General features: G+C 29.2%; 1 protein-coding gene across 2 annotated transcripts in view; it reads right to left on the minus strand.

The window, feature by feature from the left end:
* LOC142321831 (cyclic GMP-AMP phosphodiesterase SMPDL3A-like) overlaps nucleotides 1-22,530 on the minus strand; it is a 397,040-nt gene that overhangs the window by 362,847 nt on the left and 11,663 nt on the right. The window lies entirely within an intron of this gene.

A 22,530-nucleotide genomic window follows, 5' to 3' on the forward strand; every position in this document is an offset into this window, starting at 1 on the left:
TTTTTATCCACTTTCAATTTTTATTCTCTCATAATCTACGAAAAACAAAAAGAGTTAGTGAGAAATTATATTAAGAGGTAGTAATGTATTAGCAGTTACGTATGTTAGATGTCTATGTAGTAAAATTGCAAAGGAAGGGAGATGCAAAGTAGTGATCCTAATCAGACTACCACAAGCAAGGAGAGTTTTCATTTAAAATCAGAAGTTATAGAAACTAATGTTATACATAGATCTTATAATTATAAAATCCCTAGAATTATAAAAAGAAATCTAATACTTTATTACAAAGAAATAATAAAACATGTTGTTACAGAAAATTTTAGAAAAAAGGTGGGTAGATAAATTATGAAATTAAAAGGTCTTAACATTAATAAATAAGGAGAGATATTTGTTGCCGATTCTTTGAAATAAATTTGGGTTGTATGTATATATGTATATATATATATATTACACATATTACACATTTGTCACTAAAGATATCCAGAAATTACAAGGTAGTTTAATCATATACAACTACCTTATTATCAATTTTAAGAATCTTGTATTTAAATTTAAAAGGAAAAGATTAAGCATATTTTTTTTTACGGTAGCACTAATGTAGTTTTGGAATAAACGATAAGAACTCGAATAAAGCTATTATTAATTCCAAGTCCAGCGAAATAATGTTTAGGAATCTAGTTAACACAGAAAGCTCCATAACTTCTTAATTGATAATTCTGCTATACTTGCAACATTTCGAAGAATATCATGTAGAAAATAAATGACTAGATGCATTGATGAACTAATATTTATAAAAACCGTATTTACATTTAAAGGTAAATACAATTTTATCAGTAAAACTCGGATCTCCGGGTGGGGACTACTAAGGAAGGGGTCACCAGAAAATTAAAAAATAACATTCTACGAGTCGGAGCGTGGAATGTTAGAAGCTTGAAAAAGGTTGGTAGGCTAGAAAATTTAAAAAGGGAAATGGGTAGGACAAATGTGGATATAGTAGGAATTAGTGAGGTTCGGTGGGAAGAGGAAGGCGACTTTTGGTCAGGTGATTTTAGAGTAATTAACTCAGCGTTAAATAATGGGCAGGCAGGAGTAGGTTTCGTGATGAACAAGAAGATAGGGAGGAGAGTGGAGTATTTCAAAACGCATAGCGATAGAATCATTGTAATAAGGATAAAATCAAAACCTAAACCGACAACGATTGTTAACGTCTATATGCCTACAAGCGCCCATGATGATGATGAGGTAGAGTGTGTATACGAAGAGATTGATGAAGCAATTAAACACGTAAAAGGAGATGAAAATTTAATAATAGTTGGAGATTGGAATGCAAGCATTGGAAAAGGCAAGGAAGGAAATATAGTGGGTGAATACGGGCTGGGCAAAAGGAATGAAAGAGGGGACCGACTTATAGAATTTTGCCCGAAGTATAATTTAGTAATTGCCAACACCCAATTTAAAAATCATAATAGAAGAATATACACTTGGAAAAAGCCAGGCTATACTGGAAGGTATCAGATAGATTATATCATGGTTAAGCAAAGATTTAGAAATCAACTCGTTGACTGCAAAACTTACCCTGGAGCAGACATTGATAGCGACCATAATTTGGTGATAATGAAATGTAGATTGGGGTTTAAAAACCTGAAGAAAAGGTGTCAGATGAATCGGTGGAATTTAGAGAAGCTTGAGGAAGAGGAGGTAAAGAAGATTTTTGAGGAGGACATCGCAAGAGGTCTGAGTAAAAAGATAAGGTAGAAAATGTAGAAGAAGAATGGGAGAATGTTAAAAAGGAAATTCTTAAATCAGCAGAAGCAAACTTAGGCGGAATAAAGAGAACCGGTAGAAAACCTTGGGTTTCAGACGATATATTGCAGCTGATGGATGAACGTAGAAAATTTAAGAATGCTAGTGATGAAGAAAGTAAAAGGAACTATCGGAAATTAAGAAATGCTATAAACAGGAAATGCAAACTGGTGAAAGAAGAGTGGATTAAAGAAAAGTGTTCAGAAGCGGAAAGAGAAATGAACATTGGTAAAATAGACGGAGCATACAGGAAAGTTAAGGAAAATTTTGGGGTACATAAATTAAAATCTAATAATGTGTTAAACAAAGATGGTACACCAATATATAATACGAAAGGTAAAGTCGATAGATGGGTGGAATATATTGAAGAGTTATACGGAGGAAATGAATTAGAAAATGGTGTTATAGAGGAAGAAGAGAAAGTTGAGGAGAATGAAATGGGAGAAACAATACTGAGATCTGAATTTAAGAGAGCATTAAAAGATTTAAATGGCAGAAAGGCTCCTGGAATAGACGGAATACCTGTAGAATTACTGCGCAGTGCAGGTGAGGAAGCGATTAATAGATTATACAAACTGGTGTGTAATATTTATGAAAATGGGGAATTTCCATCAGACTTCAAAAAAAGTGTTATAGTTATGATACCAAAGAAAGCAGGGGCAGATAAATGTGAAGAATACAGAACAATTAGTTTAACTAGTCATGCATCAAAAATCTTAACTTGAATTTTATACAGAAGAATTGAGAGGAGAGTGGAAGAAGTGTTAGGAGAAGACCAATTTGGTTTCAGGAAAAGTATAGGGACAAGGGAAGCAATTTTAGGCCTCAGATTAATAGTAGAAGGAAGATTAAAGAAAAACAAACCAACATACTTGGCGTTTATAGACCTAGAAAAGGCTTTCGATAACGTAGACTGGAATAAAATGTTCAGCATTTAAAAAAAATTAGGGTTCAAATACAGAGATAGAAGAACAATTGCTAACATGTACAGGAACCAAACAGCAACAATAACAATTGAAGAACATAAGAAAGAAGCCCTAATAAGAAAGGGAGTCCGACAAGGATGTTCCCTATCTCCGTTACTTTTTAATCTTTACATGGAACTAGCAGTTAATGATGTTAAAGAACAATTTAGATTCGGAGTAACAGTACAAGGTGAAAAGATAAAGATGCTACGATTTGCTGATGATATAGTAATTCTAGCCGAGAGTAAAAAGGATTTAGAAGAAACAATGAACGGCATAGATGAAGTCCTACGCAAGAACTATCGCATGAAAATAAACAAGAACAAAACAAAAGTAATGAAATGTAGTAGAAATAACAAAGATAGACCGCTGAATGTGAAAATAGGAGGAGAAAAGATTATGGAGGTAGAAGAATTTTGTTATTTGGGAAGTAAAATTACTAAAGATGGACGAAGCAGGAGCGATATAAAATGCCGAATAGCACAAGCTAAACGAGCCTTCAGTAAGAAATATAATTTGTTTACATCAAAAATTAATTTAAATGTCAGGAAAAGATTTTTGAAAGTGTATGTTTGGAGTGTCGCTTTATATGGAAGTGAAACTTGGACAATCGGAGTATCTGAGAAGAAAAGATTAGAAGCTTTTGAAATGTAGTGCTATAGGAGAATGTTAAAAATCAGATGGGTGGATAAAGTGACAAATGAAGAGGTATTGCGGCAAATAGATGAAGAAAGAAGCATTTGGAAAAATATAGTTAAAAGAAGAGACAGACTTATAGGCCACATACTAAGGCATCCTGGAATAGTCGCTTTAATATTGGAAGGACAGGTAGAAGGGAAAAATTGTGTAGGCAGGCCACGTTTGGAATATGTAAAACAAATTGTTGGGGATGTAGGATGTAGAGGGTATACTGAAATGAAACGACTAGCACTAGATAGGGAATCTTGGAGAGCTGCATCAAACCAGTCAAATGACTGAAGACAAAAAAAAAAAAAAAATACATAAAACCTAATAACAATAAACACGTCGAGGTAAGTTATAAAGAATATTATTTATTATATGAGGTTAATAAATTACATATATTCGTACATCATAAATATATTAATTCAGTTATGTAGAAAATTACTGTTTTAATCTCTTTCATTAATTTAAAGGACGGTGCTGGTAAGTTTTACTTGCTTTTATAAGAAAAAAAAATTACTTTATATCTCAATGGTAAAAAATATTTATAAATAAAATAATGTATATTAGTTAATATTTTCCAACTTCAGTACTTTGACATAGCGTTCTACAACGAACTTCCAGCCGTCTCCTATCACTAGTAGTATATTCATGATAACAATTTATAAACGTACATTGCGTATTATTAGTACTTTACATGTAGTTACAAATTTTAATATAGTAAACAAATGATTACTCATTCAAATTTGGCGGATAATTTTACAAAAAGAAATTTTCAAATGTATAAAGCATGAATTGCTACTGATAAAATTTATTATTATTAATAATTAGATTATTATATAATTAACACAAACAAATCCACAATAGGTATTATAAGGTAATAAATAAATAATTTTTAATAAGAGTTTAATCTTAGAGATTTGAAACCACTTTTTATATGTATGTAAGCTAGTATGGGTTTGGACTAAAAATAATGAGCGTAAAATTTTGTTTTTATTAGTATTTTTTATATATTCTTCGTATAAATTTTGTCTTTTGTTTTATTTAGATATACGTTATAGAAAGGTAAAATTTTGAGAAATATAATTTACAATCAAACACGTTAACTGATATCTAATCTGTTTGATTGCATGACCAGAGAAGATCAAGCAAGTAATATTTGACGTACCATAAAAAGTTCTGGAGCAAACAGTAGTTGGTTGTTTCATCGTAGAATTAAAATACTATCTAAACGGATTGAATGCGATGAATGAAGAGCATTCATTGCTGCTAAAAAGACGAATTCTAGCAAAGGGAATCGGTAATGTACATTCGTTTGACCAGTCTTTTGTTCCTCGTGTAGCAAATACGTTCTATTTAACCGATAATTGCATTCTATCTTTGTAGAAATTCTTTGTTAAAATTATAAGAAAGAAATATATTCATTGAAAGTAAATAATGTGTCAGAAATGTCCTTTGTAGCTTATGTTTTAAGTCGTGTAAGAACAAGTACAACAGACTAGTGCCCACTTCGCCACCATATGAATATAGATTTTTAAAAATCGGAAAATGGTTTTTAGTAAGTAATTATGTGCGAACTGTTTTTCTCAGGCTTTTTAATTCACAACTTAGTGGATAAAATAGATTAATTTGGATGAACAACTATTTTTCAGTAGATAAATATGTAAAATGGTCGTCATTCCCTTAAATTATATTATCAAACTATTTTTTTTTTCTATGTATATTACGAAAATAATACAAATTAATATTTTATAAACAATGAAATTAAATATAATAAATCACATAAGTGTCTGAAAAAGTTGATATTGACGTAGAAAATTATCAATTTAGACAATATCTATCGATATAGATTAAATTTACCTAAAAAAAGACCTAGATTAATTTTTTACAATTTTTTTTATAATTTATTTAGTAGTAATATTGTTGATATTTGAACTGTGGTAACATTTCGGGAGTCATAAGAAAACTACAGTTAAAATTTCGTATTTAGTGGTTCAATAGTTTTTACGTTTATCGGGAACAAGCAAAAAATACCTCTCTTTATACAGTATGGAGATTTGTACTGATTAAAAGACCAGAAATTCAATATTGCAGGTACTCATAACTCAGACAAAAAAAATATACGAAAGAAAGAAGTCGACTATATAAGTGGGTGAGAGTATGACTATATAAGTGGGTGAGAGTATTAATATACAAAAAAAAAATTGAATATCGCATGAATTCCAGACTGGAGTTTTTGCATTTATTTCCACATGATCTTGAAAATAAAGATATTACTTGCAGGATATGAGATTCTGAACGGGGAAGGTATTTAATTAATGCCTTAACATTTTGAATATCTATTTGTTCCACCAAACAGTATCTTCGGGTAATGAGCGTTTATAATTAATTTTCAAAATGGATTAAAGAAAAATGGACAACAAACCTTCTATCACCAACTGTTTGTCACAGATAATGGACCTTTCCCACAATCTATAAATTCTAAAACATGTTAGCTTAGTAGTAGCTGTTAACATGTTATATAAGATTGGCTGTGCCACAAATATTTCTTTTAATAAGTCTATATTAAAGATTCAGATTTCTAGATTGATTCAGTCTAGGTAATGGCTGAACATACAACCTTAGTCGGCAATTCAAAAGTTCAAATCCTAGTAAAGGCAATTACTTTAATACGGATTTGAATACTAGATCGTGGATACAGGTGTTTTTTGGTGATTGGGTTTTAGTTAATCACACATCTCAGGAATGATCGACCTGAGACTGGACAAGACTAAACTTCATTTATATTCATACATATCATCCTCATTTATTATCTGAAATAGTACCTTGCAGTGGTTCCGGAGGCTAAACAGAAAAAAAAGAAGGTAATGGCTGAACATAAAAAAAGGAATTAAATAGTTATAAAGCTTTTTGATGATAGACATATGGTTTTATTGGGTAATATGAAAAACCAGATTCTTGTTCATAATGAAACATTTAATAAACTTTTGAACCTAATCTGCACATATTCTTTTGTCAATGGGAATCATGCTTACAACTATATTTCTCTTCCGATAGGTTACAACCCCGAGTTCATTATTATTGTAAAATTCGTTTATTACACAACTCAATTACGAGAATCAAAATTGAATTGTTAATTTTTCAAAAGTTAAGCGTTAACTAGGCTGATTTGGTTATCGTATCAGTTTTTTTATTTTTTTTTAATTGACATGTACATCTCACTAAATAAAAAAATCAACCTCTATGAAAATAACAGTTTCAACTTTTTCATCCGTTCCGTTCTGGGTTTTTCAATCCTCGCTAAATGAAGTTCTAATCTAATATAATTTGCATTTTTCTTATATTAAAAATATTCTACATCATATATATATATAAATTTAATAACAGTCTGATTGCATGGTCTTTGTAGATTTAAAAGTAGGAAATTTATGCCTGGTGAATCCGGTATTACAAATAGAATATTTATATTTTATATATATACAGTATATAAAATATTACTCAATCCCGTAATTAAATGTAAATAAGTTCTGGTAAATAAGGTTCTGATCTGTCAAAATTACCTTTTAATATTTCAAACAGGTAAAAAAATCGATTCTACTTATTTATTGAGAAGATATTTTTCATTAAGGTGGGACAGCGTAATCTTTCCTTTTTCATAGTGGATGAATACAACTATTTGTTAAGGGTTTATTCCTGAATTACAGGCTGTATTGTAATGTTCATATTGTATTTTACTACTAAAGACTTAAATATAAATATAAAAAGTTTCTTGAAAATCCAAAATCTATTTAACGATTTCAAGAATTCTTTTCTTTTTTCCGATATTTCTTGAATAAGCCAAGCGGTTTATTTTACAGCCAAAATGTTTCATGTGCATTATCGACAACAAAATAATTAAACAAACAATAATAAATAAATCTTTTATCCTTATTGATACCCGATAATATATTGTATATAACATGTCAGAAGTGAATAGATATGCTATATCCCACTGATAAAAAAGAAACTGCCTCAGCATTTTCCTGGGTTGATTAAGGAAGACCGTGTTAAAACCTTGATCAGAGAAGTATCCCAAAACACAGAATTAATAAAGCATAAAAAATATGTGATTTAATCCATACTAGTTATTTACCTTAGCATATGAAATAACGTAAAGTTTATTACATGTTACAGTAGGTGATTATTGAGGTTACTCTTAGAAGATTATAACATGAAGCCACTAAACAAAAAGTAAAAACTACAAAACAATTCAGAAAGTGTAAATGAAAGTTATTTGAATACAAATTTAATGGAATGAAGTAAATACAGGGCTTTTAAAAAGATTTTCACTAGTATTTTTTTAAAACTTATCGACATGGTAATAGGATTTCTGCAAAAGAAAATCTTTCAATTTTAAATAAATTCGTGGGAAGATTGTTTTTTTCTAATTGGCCAATCATTTATTAAAAATGGCAATGGAAGTGAAACAGAACTTTTGTTGAATCCAAAGTATTGTATTGAGTTATGTGAAAATAAAATAACTTCAGGGATCTCATCTCAATAAAATAAGCGTAGATTTCTCGGTTTTTAAGGATCTATTAATAAACAAACCCTACGCCAAAATAATATATACCTTCACCTTGTTAAAGTATTTGTTTCAAAAAGAATGAAACATAACACATTTTGAGATAAAGAGAAACTTGGTAATTGGCCAGGAAATTACATGATTTGAAGGAAATAGATTATTTTTTGGATATATTTAAAAGATGATTTTGAAAATTTTATGATCCTGGATGGAATGAAAATAAATTTATTTTCCCGAATAAATTTTCTAACTTTATATTGTTTGTTAAACAACTAAAACTTGATCAAACGTTATAAAAATCTTACTCCAAAATGGGTACATCGATAGAGGGTATACTGACCAGTGACATGTTATTCTGCCCTATTATTGTGTAGAACAGAATACAAATAAAATTCAAATATATTTTTAAAACTCTTTACGAACTACTAAGTAAACGTTATTTTTAATTTTGTTCAATTTAGGCGGGAGGTCTAAATAGCTGACATAATAGTAAATGATTATTGTTTGGTTACCTTTACCATCTTTTATAGTAAAATCCTTTAATGTTCAGAACGATCTAACATACCCACCTAAATATCAACTAATATGAATCGACTGTCTATGAAATTATAATACTCATATATTAAGATGAATAGATATTACGAGATCAAAATAATATTTTATTTACTACATTCATGAACATAAATACAAAAAAAAAGATTATAACAAAAGAAGATAACTACTCCTTAAACATTAAAAAAACTCATCTCTTATAAGCAATGGACAATACTTTTACTTTTTTGTGGATTATGGGCTGAACTGCTATGGTCATTAACTAAAATGGAAATGTGTAGAATATGAAAAATGCCTTGCCTAACCGGATTCAAACCCGGGAATTTTTACTTTTGGAGAGGGAAGATACTTAAATGTCGATATAACAGTCTTATAAATAAAAATATGTATTTATTTCTATTTTTTTACTGTTACATTAAACTAGGTATTGCGATTTCGAAGTCGAGATTCTAAGGTTCACATCCCAGTAAAGGCAGTTACTTTTATACGGATTTGAATCCTAGATCGTGGATACCGGTGTTCTTTGATGATTGGGTTTCAATTAACCACAGATCTCAGTAATGGTCGACATGAGACTGCATAAGACTACCCTTCATTTACAATTATAGTCATCATCCTCATTCATCCTCTGAAGTAATACCTTACGGTGGTTCAGGAGGCTAAACAGAAAAAGAGAAGTATTGTGCTATCCATCACAATACCTGCTTTATGTGTTTCTTCCTACTGTGCTATTGATATCCTCTATCTGCCCAATAGGAAGAAAGTTACGAGTATTTTGAACTGACTATTGTGTTTAGTGAATAGTTTGAATTAAATCCGATTTGTGGTGCTGTTTTGACAACTGGAACAGAGATACAGAGTTCTGTTCCAGTAAACATTACTCTAAGTGTAACATTAAATAATTTACCTACATTTTATTTAAATTCCCTTGTTCTCTTTAAATTGATACAATTATTTAAAATGCAGTCATTAAATCAATAAGTAATTATTGTAATTACTTCTGTAATTAAATGAGCTATTGAAAGATAAACTTTTGTCAGCGGGAGAAATGTTTAAATGCTTGCATTCTTATATTTATTTTCAAATTTATTCCAGTTATTTTCTTAGTGCATTTATTCATTGTCAGTTTCTTTTAATTGGATTACTTCCTAGTTTCAATCAGAATTAAAACGTTACTTTACAAACATCTGGAACAATTTACTTAAAAGTTATTTTTTATTATTATTACGATGAATAAAATAAATACTTCCATTTGAGGAAATTAGTTGGCACTCTGATTACCCTGTCAATGTATTATAAGGTTTAAATTACTTTACTTTGTACACTACTGAAATACAGTGCTCTTATTATTTAACGTGTTGAAAACATCATTCATTAATATTTTTTTGTTCGACTAATTTCCAGGTTTGAAAAACTTTCTTAGTATTAGTAATTCTTAATATTAGTAATAGTATAGCTATTTAGTTGCCCGGTTTTTTGTTTGTGTAGAGTAATAATTCACGTTTTATGAATAATTTGTTTTCACTCAATTAAAACTGATTTTTTTTAGGTATAATAATTAATGCAATATTTGATATTTATATGTTCTTTCGGAAAGTGCAATGTATTTAATTCGTAAATAATATTATTATTTTTCCTATGAAAGGTGTCTGAAACCGTGAAATTAAATAATACTCATTCATTTTGACTTGAAAAGTAGTCTTATTATGTGAGGCGTCACATAATTTGTCATTTATACCCACTTTGTTTCAGACGGTTCGTTAAAATAACATTTTCAAAATAAAAACTAAATAATATCTTGTTAATCGATTGTGATGAATGAAAAAGAAAACATTGAAATATAATTCACAAATATTTATTTTTGTTTCTATAATCACATAGAAACAGTAATTTCTTTGTGATTTTTATGTGAAATTATATTCACATAAAATATGTGAATAATTTCATGTTGTACAATATTACTGTCACACGTATTTCTTCTTTTTTTTCCGTTAGCTTGATATAGCTTACATAAGCTTATATCAAGCTTAACTTGGTCGTAGAATATGGAAATTAAATTTTTTAGCGTATGAAAACTGAAAACTGCCATGCCTTACCGGGATTCGAACCCGGGACCTCCATATGAAAGTCCGAGACGCTACCACTCCGCCACGGAGAATCGGAGGATAATTGATTAATTATCATGATGATGATCATTTGTAAACTATATATCCTTTAATGGATAATGGTATAATAAACCTATATAATTCAATACATGTTGCAAAGATGGATTATACAGTATCCCTTTAGTTATCATTGTTTATCTACTTCCAAGCGTGTAACTTTTCTTCTTTCCCTACACGGGAGAAATATCCGTAAAATAATTCCTATAAAAGTATTTAAAGCTTTGTTTTCTTTTCTTTTACTCTCCCTTGAGAGGTTATAAAAAAACATTTTATGAGTCAGCGTATCATAGAGAACGTATTGTTAATCAAGAAGAGTGATGAAAAATGAAAAAAAAAAAAAAAATTAAAAAATATTAATATTTTGTTAATTTTTTTTTTTTTTCTATATTTTGAACGTCTTTTTAATTATTTTTTTGAACTCTGCCTTGAATCTCTAAGTCATTCAAAATTTCTTCATCTAGATTATGCCCTACTGAATATTTAAAAAAAACTTATTACAAAAAAATCAATTTAATTTTATTTATTGATTTTTTTAATTTTATCAAACAGCCAAATTTATTGGCTTACTGCAATAATTTAGTTAATTTTTTTATGGATAGAAATATATTAAAAACCCGGTATATGTTAGGTAATTTATATACTGTACAAAGCATAACTATATTATAAATGACGGGAAGGGTAGGAGAACAGTAATGTGTTCATTTATTTGGTTTGTGACCCTATAACTTCAAACGACGGCATCGATTTTTTGTGATACTGGTATGAAAACGATTTGTCTCAATCATGTGTTTAAGCTGACACTTAGTATATGTCAATTTAAATAAAACAGTGAACGATAAACAATATTTTCTCATTTACCAATATTAAAAATCAAATGGAGTATAAAACAATGTATTTATAATTTAATATAAATCGTTCTGTCTACATTAATATTTTTTTTTTTAATTTGGAAGCTTTCCTATAAGGGGAGGGAATTTTTTTTGAGTTCATCAGTTTTATCTCCCCTGGAGCTAGCCCCGAAACCAAGCATTAATACAGCTCCAGGGGGGGCCATCGCCTCAAACTGCCTAGTCGAGAACTGACGTTTCCCCCAGACAGCCGGGACTCGGTTTTTATTAGTTGCCATGCCTCTAATGAGGGGACCTCTTAGAGATCCCACCAACAGGACTCTGATCTTGATGCCACGCCTCAAATGAGGAATCCCAAAGGGATCCTCATCCCTTATTTTGGGATGACAACAGACTTATTTTGCCCCCTCATCGAAGTCCGATCAGAACACTAAGGGAGTCTCTGTCCAATCACCGGCAACGGGACACCTAAGCGGCCCACCCCTCCTGGACCCAGGTCTTCCCCAAAACACAGGAAAAGCACCTCATTATCTGGTCTTGGTTCTGCAGCCGCGTCCCCCGAGAGAATGCTCCCGAGAATTACAAAGGGTACATTTCGTCTCCGTTAGCCAATCCTTACGTAGATGCCAGGAGAGGGATATTAAATTCTTTTAGTGACTTCATCGATTAACAAAATACGACTTGAGTATTAAAAATCTTAAATTTTTTTTTCATTTTTGGGGTTTCCATACTCAAAGGGAAGTACTCAGGTAAAATTAATTTTTAAGAAAATAATCCCTAAGAGATGATAAAAATTTAAACAACGACACTCTAAAATTGTTAAAAATTAAAAAGATACAGCCATAATTCTAACTAAATGAAGTTGTAATTTTCTATTAAAAGAATGAATATACTCGTATTTGGCTAACTTTTTTTTTTTCAAGAAATGCTAAAGAGTAAGAACTATTAAAAATTAAAATTTGTATATTTTAAATGCAATAGAAAATTTGCGAGTGGATTTAAGTTAAAAATAAATAAAGGAAAAAAACATTTTTTTGTTACCACAAACCATTGGAATGAGATGGAAAAATATTTGTATAATGGCTTGAAGGACGCCTATTGATGTAGAAAATATAAATGTTAATCAACTCCCATCGACTCTCTTTCCACAGCAAGATATAGTAAAAAAAGAAAAATAAATAGTAATTTTTTGAGGAGACAGTAATTTTTTTAAAAATAAAGATTGTCGGTAATTTTTGATTTGATAAAATAAACTTAAAATTTTGTAAGAAAACGTTTTGCCATTTAATTACACTAGTAAAGATTTGGAATTTTACTTCGGCCAAAACAACCCCCTTTTTCCAATTTTTGCAAAGATTTAATACATTCTTTCTCCCATAAATATTATCTATCTACCAAGTTTCATGAAAATCGATCAGCGAGGTCCAAAGATCAAATACAGGTCAAGATGTATACGTATGGTAAAGTCCGTTTTTCCGTTTTGTCCGTCAGGCGAAAATAGATTTTTTTGGGAGAATTGGGAGGCACTTGAGAGCATTGGAATAAAAATTTATTTTCGCAGTTTATTTACGATTTATTTAAATTTATTTCTGTCTTTAAAAAAAAAAAATAATTTTAATGACTCCTTAAGGCACAAAACTTAAAAAAGACCAGTTCTTAAAGTTGTTTTTTGATCAATTTATTTATTTTCCCGTTATAGCTGCTGTAACAAAGAAAGGAAAAATAATATGAATAGTTTAAAGTACACTGAATAATTTTAAACTCTGACAAATCTTGCACAAAAGCAAGATCCAACTGGCTAGCCGAGCTGTCATGCTTGAAGGCACCTCCCGGGGGTGTGTTATGCTTAATTGCGGGTCCGCCCCCGGGTGGGAGTTGGTGAGGTGAAGGTTTAGTTGGTAGGGCGCAGGTATACATACGCGCACTAACAAGATCTTGCGGAACCTGTTAGCGAGTCCAAAACTGTAAAATGGGATTCCTGAGGTAAATGGGATTCCTCTCCTCACCAGGAAAAAACCTCTAGTATATAATTCAAATTACACTTAAAGAAATTACCAAAATAAAAAATAATATAGTATGTTATTAACTTACTAGAATAAACATTCATAAATATTTATTTATTTCATTATACTTATGCATTTATTCTACACTTGTGCAAGGGGAAAAAAATGAAATAACTAAGAGATTAAATAATGTCAAGCCTGACTGGAATTTGAACTAGAAATTCCCGGAAGAAAGACACGAAGACGTTATCATTCCACCACGATAGTCAGTAGAGACAATTTGATTATTGATTTTGTAATACACATATGTTGAATTTGCAAGTGCTAAATAATAAATTATTAATACGTGTCCTGTAAGCGTGAATTACTACTTAAAATTAACAAAAAAAAAAAATTAACTTAACTTAAAAATATAATTTAATAACTTTCGAAGCCCCTATAGCAATTTCCAGTTTAGATAAATGCATTATCAGAAATCGTATCGTTTGCTTTTACCTTGTTACTTCCATTAACTTTTGCAATAAAAATTACGTATTTCTCTGTCTGTACATATAAAAATGAATGTTTATTTTTCTGTCCCGTATGCGTTCCTATACCATTCATCCGATTGCGATGAAATTTTGATGAGTTGTGCGCACGCCCACGAAGGTTTCTGAATGGTTTGGACCCACTAGTTGTCGCTGGGGTCAAGATATTTCAAAAAATTGTATTTACGGTCCGATTTGGCTCATATTCAGAATATGTTTTATTTACATGGAAAGAAATACCTCTGAAAAAATTGACCGGCTAGATGATGCTGAGGTTGAAATATTTAAAAAAATTGCACTTATGGTCCAATTTGGCTCATATTCAGAATATACATAGTTATGTGATAATAAATATTTTTGCGAAAAATATACCCGCTAGGTCGCACCGTTGTCGAGATACTTACAAAACAAACAAACAAACAAATATTCAGACTTTCTTCTTCAATCTATATATATATAAAATGCAATGTTTGTATCTGTGTCCGATATAAACTAAAAAACTGCTGGACCGTTTTATGCGACAGATTTTTCAAAATGGTACGCATTTTCTGGAGAAGGTTTAAACCTATTGAAATCCTCTATCTGACCAGTAGGAAGAAAATTAGGGGTATTTGGAACCGACTGTTGTGTTTAGTGAATAGTTTAAATTAAATCCGATAGGTGGTGCTGTTTTGACAACTGGATTTATTTACATTCTGACTTTTAAGTGAAAGGTTAAAAGTTGTGAAGTTCCGTAATGTTTTGTAAGTTTCTTAATGTTCAATATTAATTGTGATGAATTTGCAACCATATCTATTTTCATTAAAAAGTTATTTTCCACCGACTACTGTGTTTAGAAAGTGATTTGAATTAAATCTGATAGGTAGTGCTGTTGTTTTGCCAGTTGGATTTATTTACATTCTAACTTTTATAAAGTGAAAGGTTATATTTCGTGAAGTTCCAATTTGTTAAATTTGTTTTATCAAAATTTCAATTGTGTTCATTTAATCTATAAATGTATATATATATATATATATATATATATATATATATATATATATATATATATATATATATATATATATATATATATAGATTTGTATATATATATATACAAATCTAGCAATAGCGAAGCATTGCTGGGTCTGCTAGTCATCGATAAACGCGTTGATTAAATTTAGTATTTAAAAAAAATAATATATTTTTTTTTGTTTCAAATTTTTATTTACAATTTGTAACATTTTTGTAGGAACCTAAAAAAATAAATAAATAATAAAATGAAAGGCCAATAAAAACAATTCCAGAAGATAAAAGAAAAAGAAATGATATTAAATCCTTTATTAAATTTTTACGTTTTGATGCCCATAAAATAAAAATGCACATTTTTAAAAATAAAATGAATTTAATTAATTTTAATTTAGCGGGTAAATTAAAATTAAATTTATTCATTAATTCAATTTATTTATTTATTTAAATTAAATTAAATTTATTCTTCTTCAATTTGGCACCTCCTACAAAAGTTGAGATTCAGGTTTTCAATATTTAATATTAATTAAAATTTGATATATTTGTTTTTTATTTAAAATTTCAGTAAGACTGAAAAATACAAAACACTGGTATAAAATGATTTGAAAATCTACTTTTTTTCTATATATATATAAAGTGAAAGAAACTTTTTTCTAATTTCTAACATTACAACTAGCTTTCTTAAAATTTGACGTGGAAATATGTTTATTGTCAGAGTGATGCAGATTACAGTACATAAAAGCGATGATAATTAATGACGGATAAAAAAAAGATATTTTAATTTTCCCTTAAATGATATAATTTTTTTTTTTAAATATCTTCAATGATAATATCTGAAATACTGTATATTCCTACCGGAACACCTAAGGAATTTTACATACAAAATAAAAAAATCATTGAAATCGGTCCATTTGTTCTTCAGTAAGGCTTAAAGCTTGAAACAAACATAAAAGAAAAATTATAGACACTGGTTGATTTGAGAAACTCATACAATCTTTCTTTCTTCTTTTTTGTGAATCGATTAATTTACTGTAATTTAGGGTTTAGAGAAGTTGTCAACGGTTTTGTTAATTATTAAAATATCCTTCTTGTGTAATTTTTCAGGAACTTAAAAGTCAATTTAAAACTTTATTAATATTTTTTACCCATTTTATTGTTTAGTATTGTATAGAAGTTCAATGCTTGAATGATCTTGGTGAATGTTTTTTAACAAATCAGTTAAACAATGTCGTGATTAATGGTTCTTTTTTCAATTATTATTAGGCCCAATAATTTTATAAAACAGAGAAACATTTAAAAAGTTAGTATGATTTAATGGATGCACTTCTCGTATATGCATATTTTTTCCGGAGACTTATACGATACTCGTACATGCTTCTCATTTAAAGAGAAGGAACTTCCTATAACTGTTCACACACGCGTGCGCGCACACATCCACACAAACTTGCATACGCAGACACACATATATCCTCAGGATTATGTGGATTTATATATATATATATATATATATATATATATATATATAAAATGATAGCTTTGTAAGTACGTACGTCTCGCCTATGTTTCAGATGTTTGATATAACAAATGATTGTAAATTTGGGATTTAAGTCTTCTTTGGGTTGATGACATACATGTATTAAAAATAAATAATTTTTTTATCTCATTATCATTTAAATTAAAAATCAAAGTTAAAAAATGTACAATAAAAAATTGTAATAGAATATTTTTACATTTTAATTGTAAGATGATCTGTGTTTCTGAAATAGTTACAAAGTATAAATAAATTATTATAAAGATTATAATTTTTTTTTTCTTTTGATTTATATATCTATATTAATTATTATTTATATTCGTACATAAATAGTTCACCAACTACCAATCATATAACCATCACCCACCCACTATCTACCCCATACGCGGAACTACGTATATAACAAATAAGTTTATAAAACTTAAAAACAAGAACGTAATGAAAATAAAAATATTTACAGAGACCGGACCAAAAATGGAAATGGTATCATTAAATTAATAATTAATTAAATTTTAGTTACTGTATTCTTCTAACACCATTTTTTTTAAATTAATACAGTGTTATGAAACTTTTTAGCGTGTATGTATTTTAAGTTATGAAATCTGTCTTAGGTACAAACCTCAAATTATTTTTTTGTGTTTCCAACTTTTTCTTCAGATAACAATTATAATTTTATAACTGAATATACTGTTTATTTAATAACTGCGCAACTGAAAAATTAATTACAAATGTATTGAAAAAATCAAGTCTACTTGTGTAGATCTACTGAAACTTTAAACATTTTAAAAATTATTAGTATTTTTTTTTTCGGTACAAGATAATGTTTTTTTCCTTTCCTTTTCTGATGTGTACGTTGCAATCTGTTCAACTAGTGAAAAATAATACCCTCCCTTGGTCGAATGAGATGAGGATTATGTGTAGTGGTTGTACAGACTCAGGCCGACCATTCCTAAATCGTTTGATTAATTGAACCCCAAACATCAAATTAACCGGTATCTACCGGTTTATTCAGATCCGCGTAAAAGCAACTAACGTATACTTGGATTGGAACCTCAGAATCTTCAACTTCGAAAATCTGCTGTTGAACAACTGATTTGTAACGGTGAGGTCACCATAAAAAAAAAAGCCCGGTGGGACTCTTCTATAAATAAATTCTTACAAACAAATGCAAAATTACTTAGTTACTGTACTATTTACATAAAATTCAGTGTTAATCTATGCAAAAATTTCCTTTACATAAATTTAAAAAACAATTTAATGCGATGTTATGTCACTACTACAATTATTTATTAAAATTTTCTGCGTCAATTCCTGTTACCACATAATTTTTTTCTATAATTCATTTTCATCTTAGTGTGGCATAAAAATATTCATTCAGGTTATAGAAGAAATTTATGAGTGTAATTAGAATATTTATTTTAAATTATAATTTAAAACAGTATAATCATTAGCATGTAATTAATTTAGTGATGTAATATCTTATAAAATGGTAAAATTCACTATTTTTTTCTAATTTACATACGCGAAACATTTAACTGTCTATTTTAAATGTTTCTGTTTTTTTTTAATAGTTATTTTGTTGAAAAGTAAATTTTAGAGTAGAAGATATTTTATTAGAAAATAAACACATTTTAGAATGGTTAGCATCTAATTATTTTTAATTAATTTATCAACTGTGTGATTGAAATCTATAACACAAGTACGGTAAGCTTGGTTTCTTTGTGCATTAAATATTCTTTTTGCAAATATAAATTTATTAATTCTCATTTTAAATTTTACATATTATCTTTGCTTTATCCTATCTGCCTTAGTCTTTCTTATGACTGTGATACATGTAAAGCACTTAAGGCACAATTTAGATTTTCGTTCTTGGAAAATAATGATGTTCACTTTTCAGCCTGTTCCTATGGTGAAACAATGAAGGTGTCACTTGCAGAGTTGGATAACATCTGAATTCTAATAAGCTTAAAATTCTGATATGCAATTGTATATATGATTTGGTGAAAAGACAGCAAACCACTTCATTCTCATTTTTTCTAAAAAAAACTTGGGATAGGACTTGTTATTCTTAAAGTTGGTTGTTCATTTTTAGGAGTGTCTCATGAGGCATGTCAGGCTGATCCTGGACTTCCAGAGATGGCTGGGATACAAACTGATCCAGTTCCTAACCGGTCACGGTTGCATTAAACATACCTGTGTTCGCGGGCATTAGACCTTCCTCCGAGTTTGATTATTGCAGAAGGGAGGATTCCAAAACATATGGTGTTCGAATGCGATCGGTTCTTGTACCACAAGGAAGTATACCTGACAGAAGTCATTCATATCCCCGATTTTACCATGAGGACTTCACTTCCGACCGCTCGGATGTTGCACACGGTGTCAAAGTTTGTAAGAATAATCCACACAAATATGGTGAAAGAAGTACAAGGGGTGAATTTCTCCTGATTTTCTCTTGGAGCTGTGTTAAAATTCAAAACAGGTTTAGCCCCCAGAAGATGTAATAGAAAAAAAAATTGTTTCCTACAAAAGTAAATTAATATTGTGTTTAAAAATAAATGCTTGATTTAAGCCGATTGTCATCAACTAATAAAATTATTTTTCTTGCATCTATAGATAGAAACTAAAGCACAAAAATTATTTTAAATTTCAAACAGATCTTTTTATTTTTTGCTATTTTATATATCCCTTAATATTATAATTTACCCCTTACTTGTTTCATTATTAAAAAAAAAGGTTATTCAACATGCAAAACATTTGTTAATAATTAAAAGACATCTTCAAGCTAATATAAATGACCACTATTAGTGAAGCATAATAATAAAATATTTATTCAATAAGTACTACCTTTGGATATCCCTTTGGACATGCCGGAAGGGGGAGGTAGATTTCATCGGTGCTAAGTAAATAAAAACGATTTCCACTATAAATTTAAGAAAACCGTCAAATTTACACAATAACAATGGTTGCATGTGAAAAACAGTTTCACATGTTTAGCATATGACAAGCCCCATCTTCTTACAATTCCAGTAACAGTTTGGTCATTTCTTGGCGTACGTAAGTGTTGGTCATATCAAAAATTGATTCAGTGAAAAGTTGTAGGTAATGTTTAGCAGACTAACAATCAATACTGTGACTATTAAGGGAGGTATGATTCTTTTTTGTCTTCGAAACCCAATTTTTGCCACCCCCTGGGCCAATGGTTGGTGATATCAAAACACTTTACTTACACAAGTTTTAGGCCCTTATCCAAAGAATAATACGAACTTTAAACGAGTTTGATATTTTTCTTAATAAGAAAGTTATAACGATATTTTGTTTTTTTTTTAAATTCCCCCCATTTCCACTCCCATGGTCGGATTTTTCCCATTAACGAATTTGAACGAAATTTTGGTTCGTTATACTTTATGTATCAATTTGAAAGTGATTGGCGCAAAATTACGGCAGTTATCATGTCTAAAAAAAATGAAATACATATATATATATAAACTTTTGAACTGATGGTGGTTTTGGAGTCTGGGGGAAGTGAAACGCGAATATATGTCGAAATTTTCCGGAAGTCGAACCATGGTATCCATTACAAAAAGAAGCTTTCTTATGAAATCTACCTAAAAGATTTACAATGCTGATAATTTAACATATATATAAGTTATAAAATGATGTATTACATTAATAATTTTTTTTCATCAAGATATAAGGATATTACTTTTCTTTCAAGTTTTTGCATTTTTATACACAACTATGAATAACAACTATTGCAACTTTTGCAACTTTTTAATAACAACTTTTGCATGAATAACAACTATTCAAAAAATAATTTTCATAAATGGTACAAAAATCATACGCCCATTTATCAAACTTGGTAGGTTGTGGAATATGATATTTCTTTGTTTGCTAGAAGACTACGCACATTCTTATATGAATATACTACGTATATTCTTATAGACTGCTTCTCTAAATTAGTAAAAGCGTAATATTCCCGATGAAATACAAATGTATATAATAATTCATCACGTGTTAATCTGACAAATATCTTTTTCTTACACTTTGCAGACATCGTTGTAATCTTAGATTAAAAACTTACAAGGCATTAATATGTGTACGTTAATAAATGAATGAATTAAGATTTTGTCGGCTTGAAAGGGTATTTCTTCAGTTTCATTTTTTTAATTTCCTGTAAGAAAAAGTACTTACAATAAGGTATTTTTGATAATTAATAATATTTATAATAAGCTATATTTTAATACATCCGTTTATTTGTTTAATTATAGGTTACTCATTCTAATTCACTTCCATTTTTGTTTTAATTGGATAAAATAACAAAAAATATTTAGAGAATTTAATACTTATGGTATATTTCGAAATATATGAGCATATAAACATAACCAGATAGTTTACGAAGTTTATGTATTTATTCAACTTTAACTAATAGTTTTAATTATATATTTAATACTTTATTTTTTTGGTTGTTAGATTTCTTTTGTGAAGAGAGTGGTTGTAGAGAATAATAAAGAAAAACCAAAAATAAAAATTAAGTGTGCGTGAAGTAGCAGTCATTTTTCGATGAATGGTGAGGTACCTGTTGAAAGAGGCTATATGGGAAAGAAATAATACAGAATAGAATTTGTGCGATTCTTTATCGTTGTACAATTTTCTCTTAAATTTTTTGAGTAGATTAAAGATTTTGAGTAAATAAATTTCTGTGCACTTACAATAGTATTACTGACAACGATCTCTTCGGTAAATATAAATACTGAACATCTAAGCTGAAATATAAAATTTCTAAAATTTGGCATGTGACTGGGTAATCATTCACATCATAGTTACAGTAACCAGAAGAAACTTGAAGAATTTGTAGTAATATTAATAATGCTGAAATCATTTACTTCTCAGAAATTTCTGTTATATAGGGTCTTCTAATGAATTAGTTGTTGATAAGTACAGACAACTTGTTTAATATACTTCCAGGAAACAAATGGCTTTTGCACCATTTTATTTTATTTCATTTCTATTACTTGCAATTTATTACACTTTAGGTTATGAATGTAAACGGTTTTTACTTTTGGGCAAGGTACTTGCTCATATAAATACCCACGTATATGCGTGCATACCCATGCGTACACACACACACACATATATATACTTACAACTTCATAATAGAAAATTAATAATGTAAAAGGAAAACGAGTACCATGTACACAGGCCACAGATTACGTATATATATATATATATATATATATATATATACACACACATACGTAGCACTAATAATTCTAGAGAAAAGAAGGATGAGTTAGTTTTCTGGATAATAAACGTAACAGCAGTGGTTTTGTCAAGCATAATTCTTGGCTTAATTAATTCATTATAAACGGTTCTGCCATATATTTTATTTCAACTTCAACATAATCTTTTCTCTGCAAATAAGTAAATATTCTTGATACATGATAAGTTAGAAGAAGAGTTTTTATTTGTTATTATTTAGATAACAAAACCTATTCCAACTTATCCAATAATTTTCACTGGCATACATTATGTTTGAAATTAATTTCTTTAAGTTATCCTGTTCTATATTATATATATATAATTTTATTTAAAAAAATCAGTAATTAGGTTTAGTATTTAATTCCGGGATGAATCGGAGAAATTATTTTAATTATTTATGACACAAAAGTTCCAGCTATAATTTTTCCAGTACGTCATCAACAAACACATTTAGTTTTAAAGAATAACGAAAGGTTTTTTTATTTTATCGGGGATTTAATTTGTTAATAATAGAATGTTTAGGATAGAAATAAAAAAAATGAATAAGAAATACAACGCTGTGTTGGTGGTACTACGTATTCCGGCTTGGCGATAAATTATCTGCTTCATTCATTTCTTTTAAAATAG

Source organism: Lycorma delicatula, chromosome 3 (genome assembly GCF_047948215.1).
Source record: "Lycorma delicatula isolate Av1 chromosome 3, ASM4794821v1, whole genome shotgun sequence".
In the NCBI taxonomy this organism is placed as follows: domain Eukaryota; kingdom Metazoa; phylum Arthropoda; class Insecta; order Hemiptera; family Fulgoridae; genus Lycorma; species Lycorma delicatula.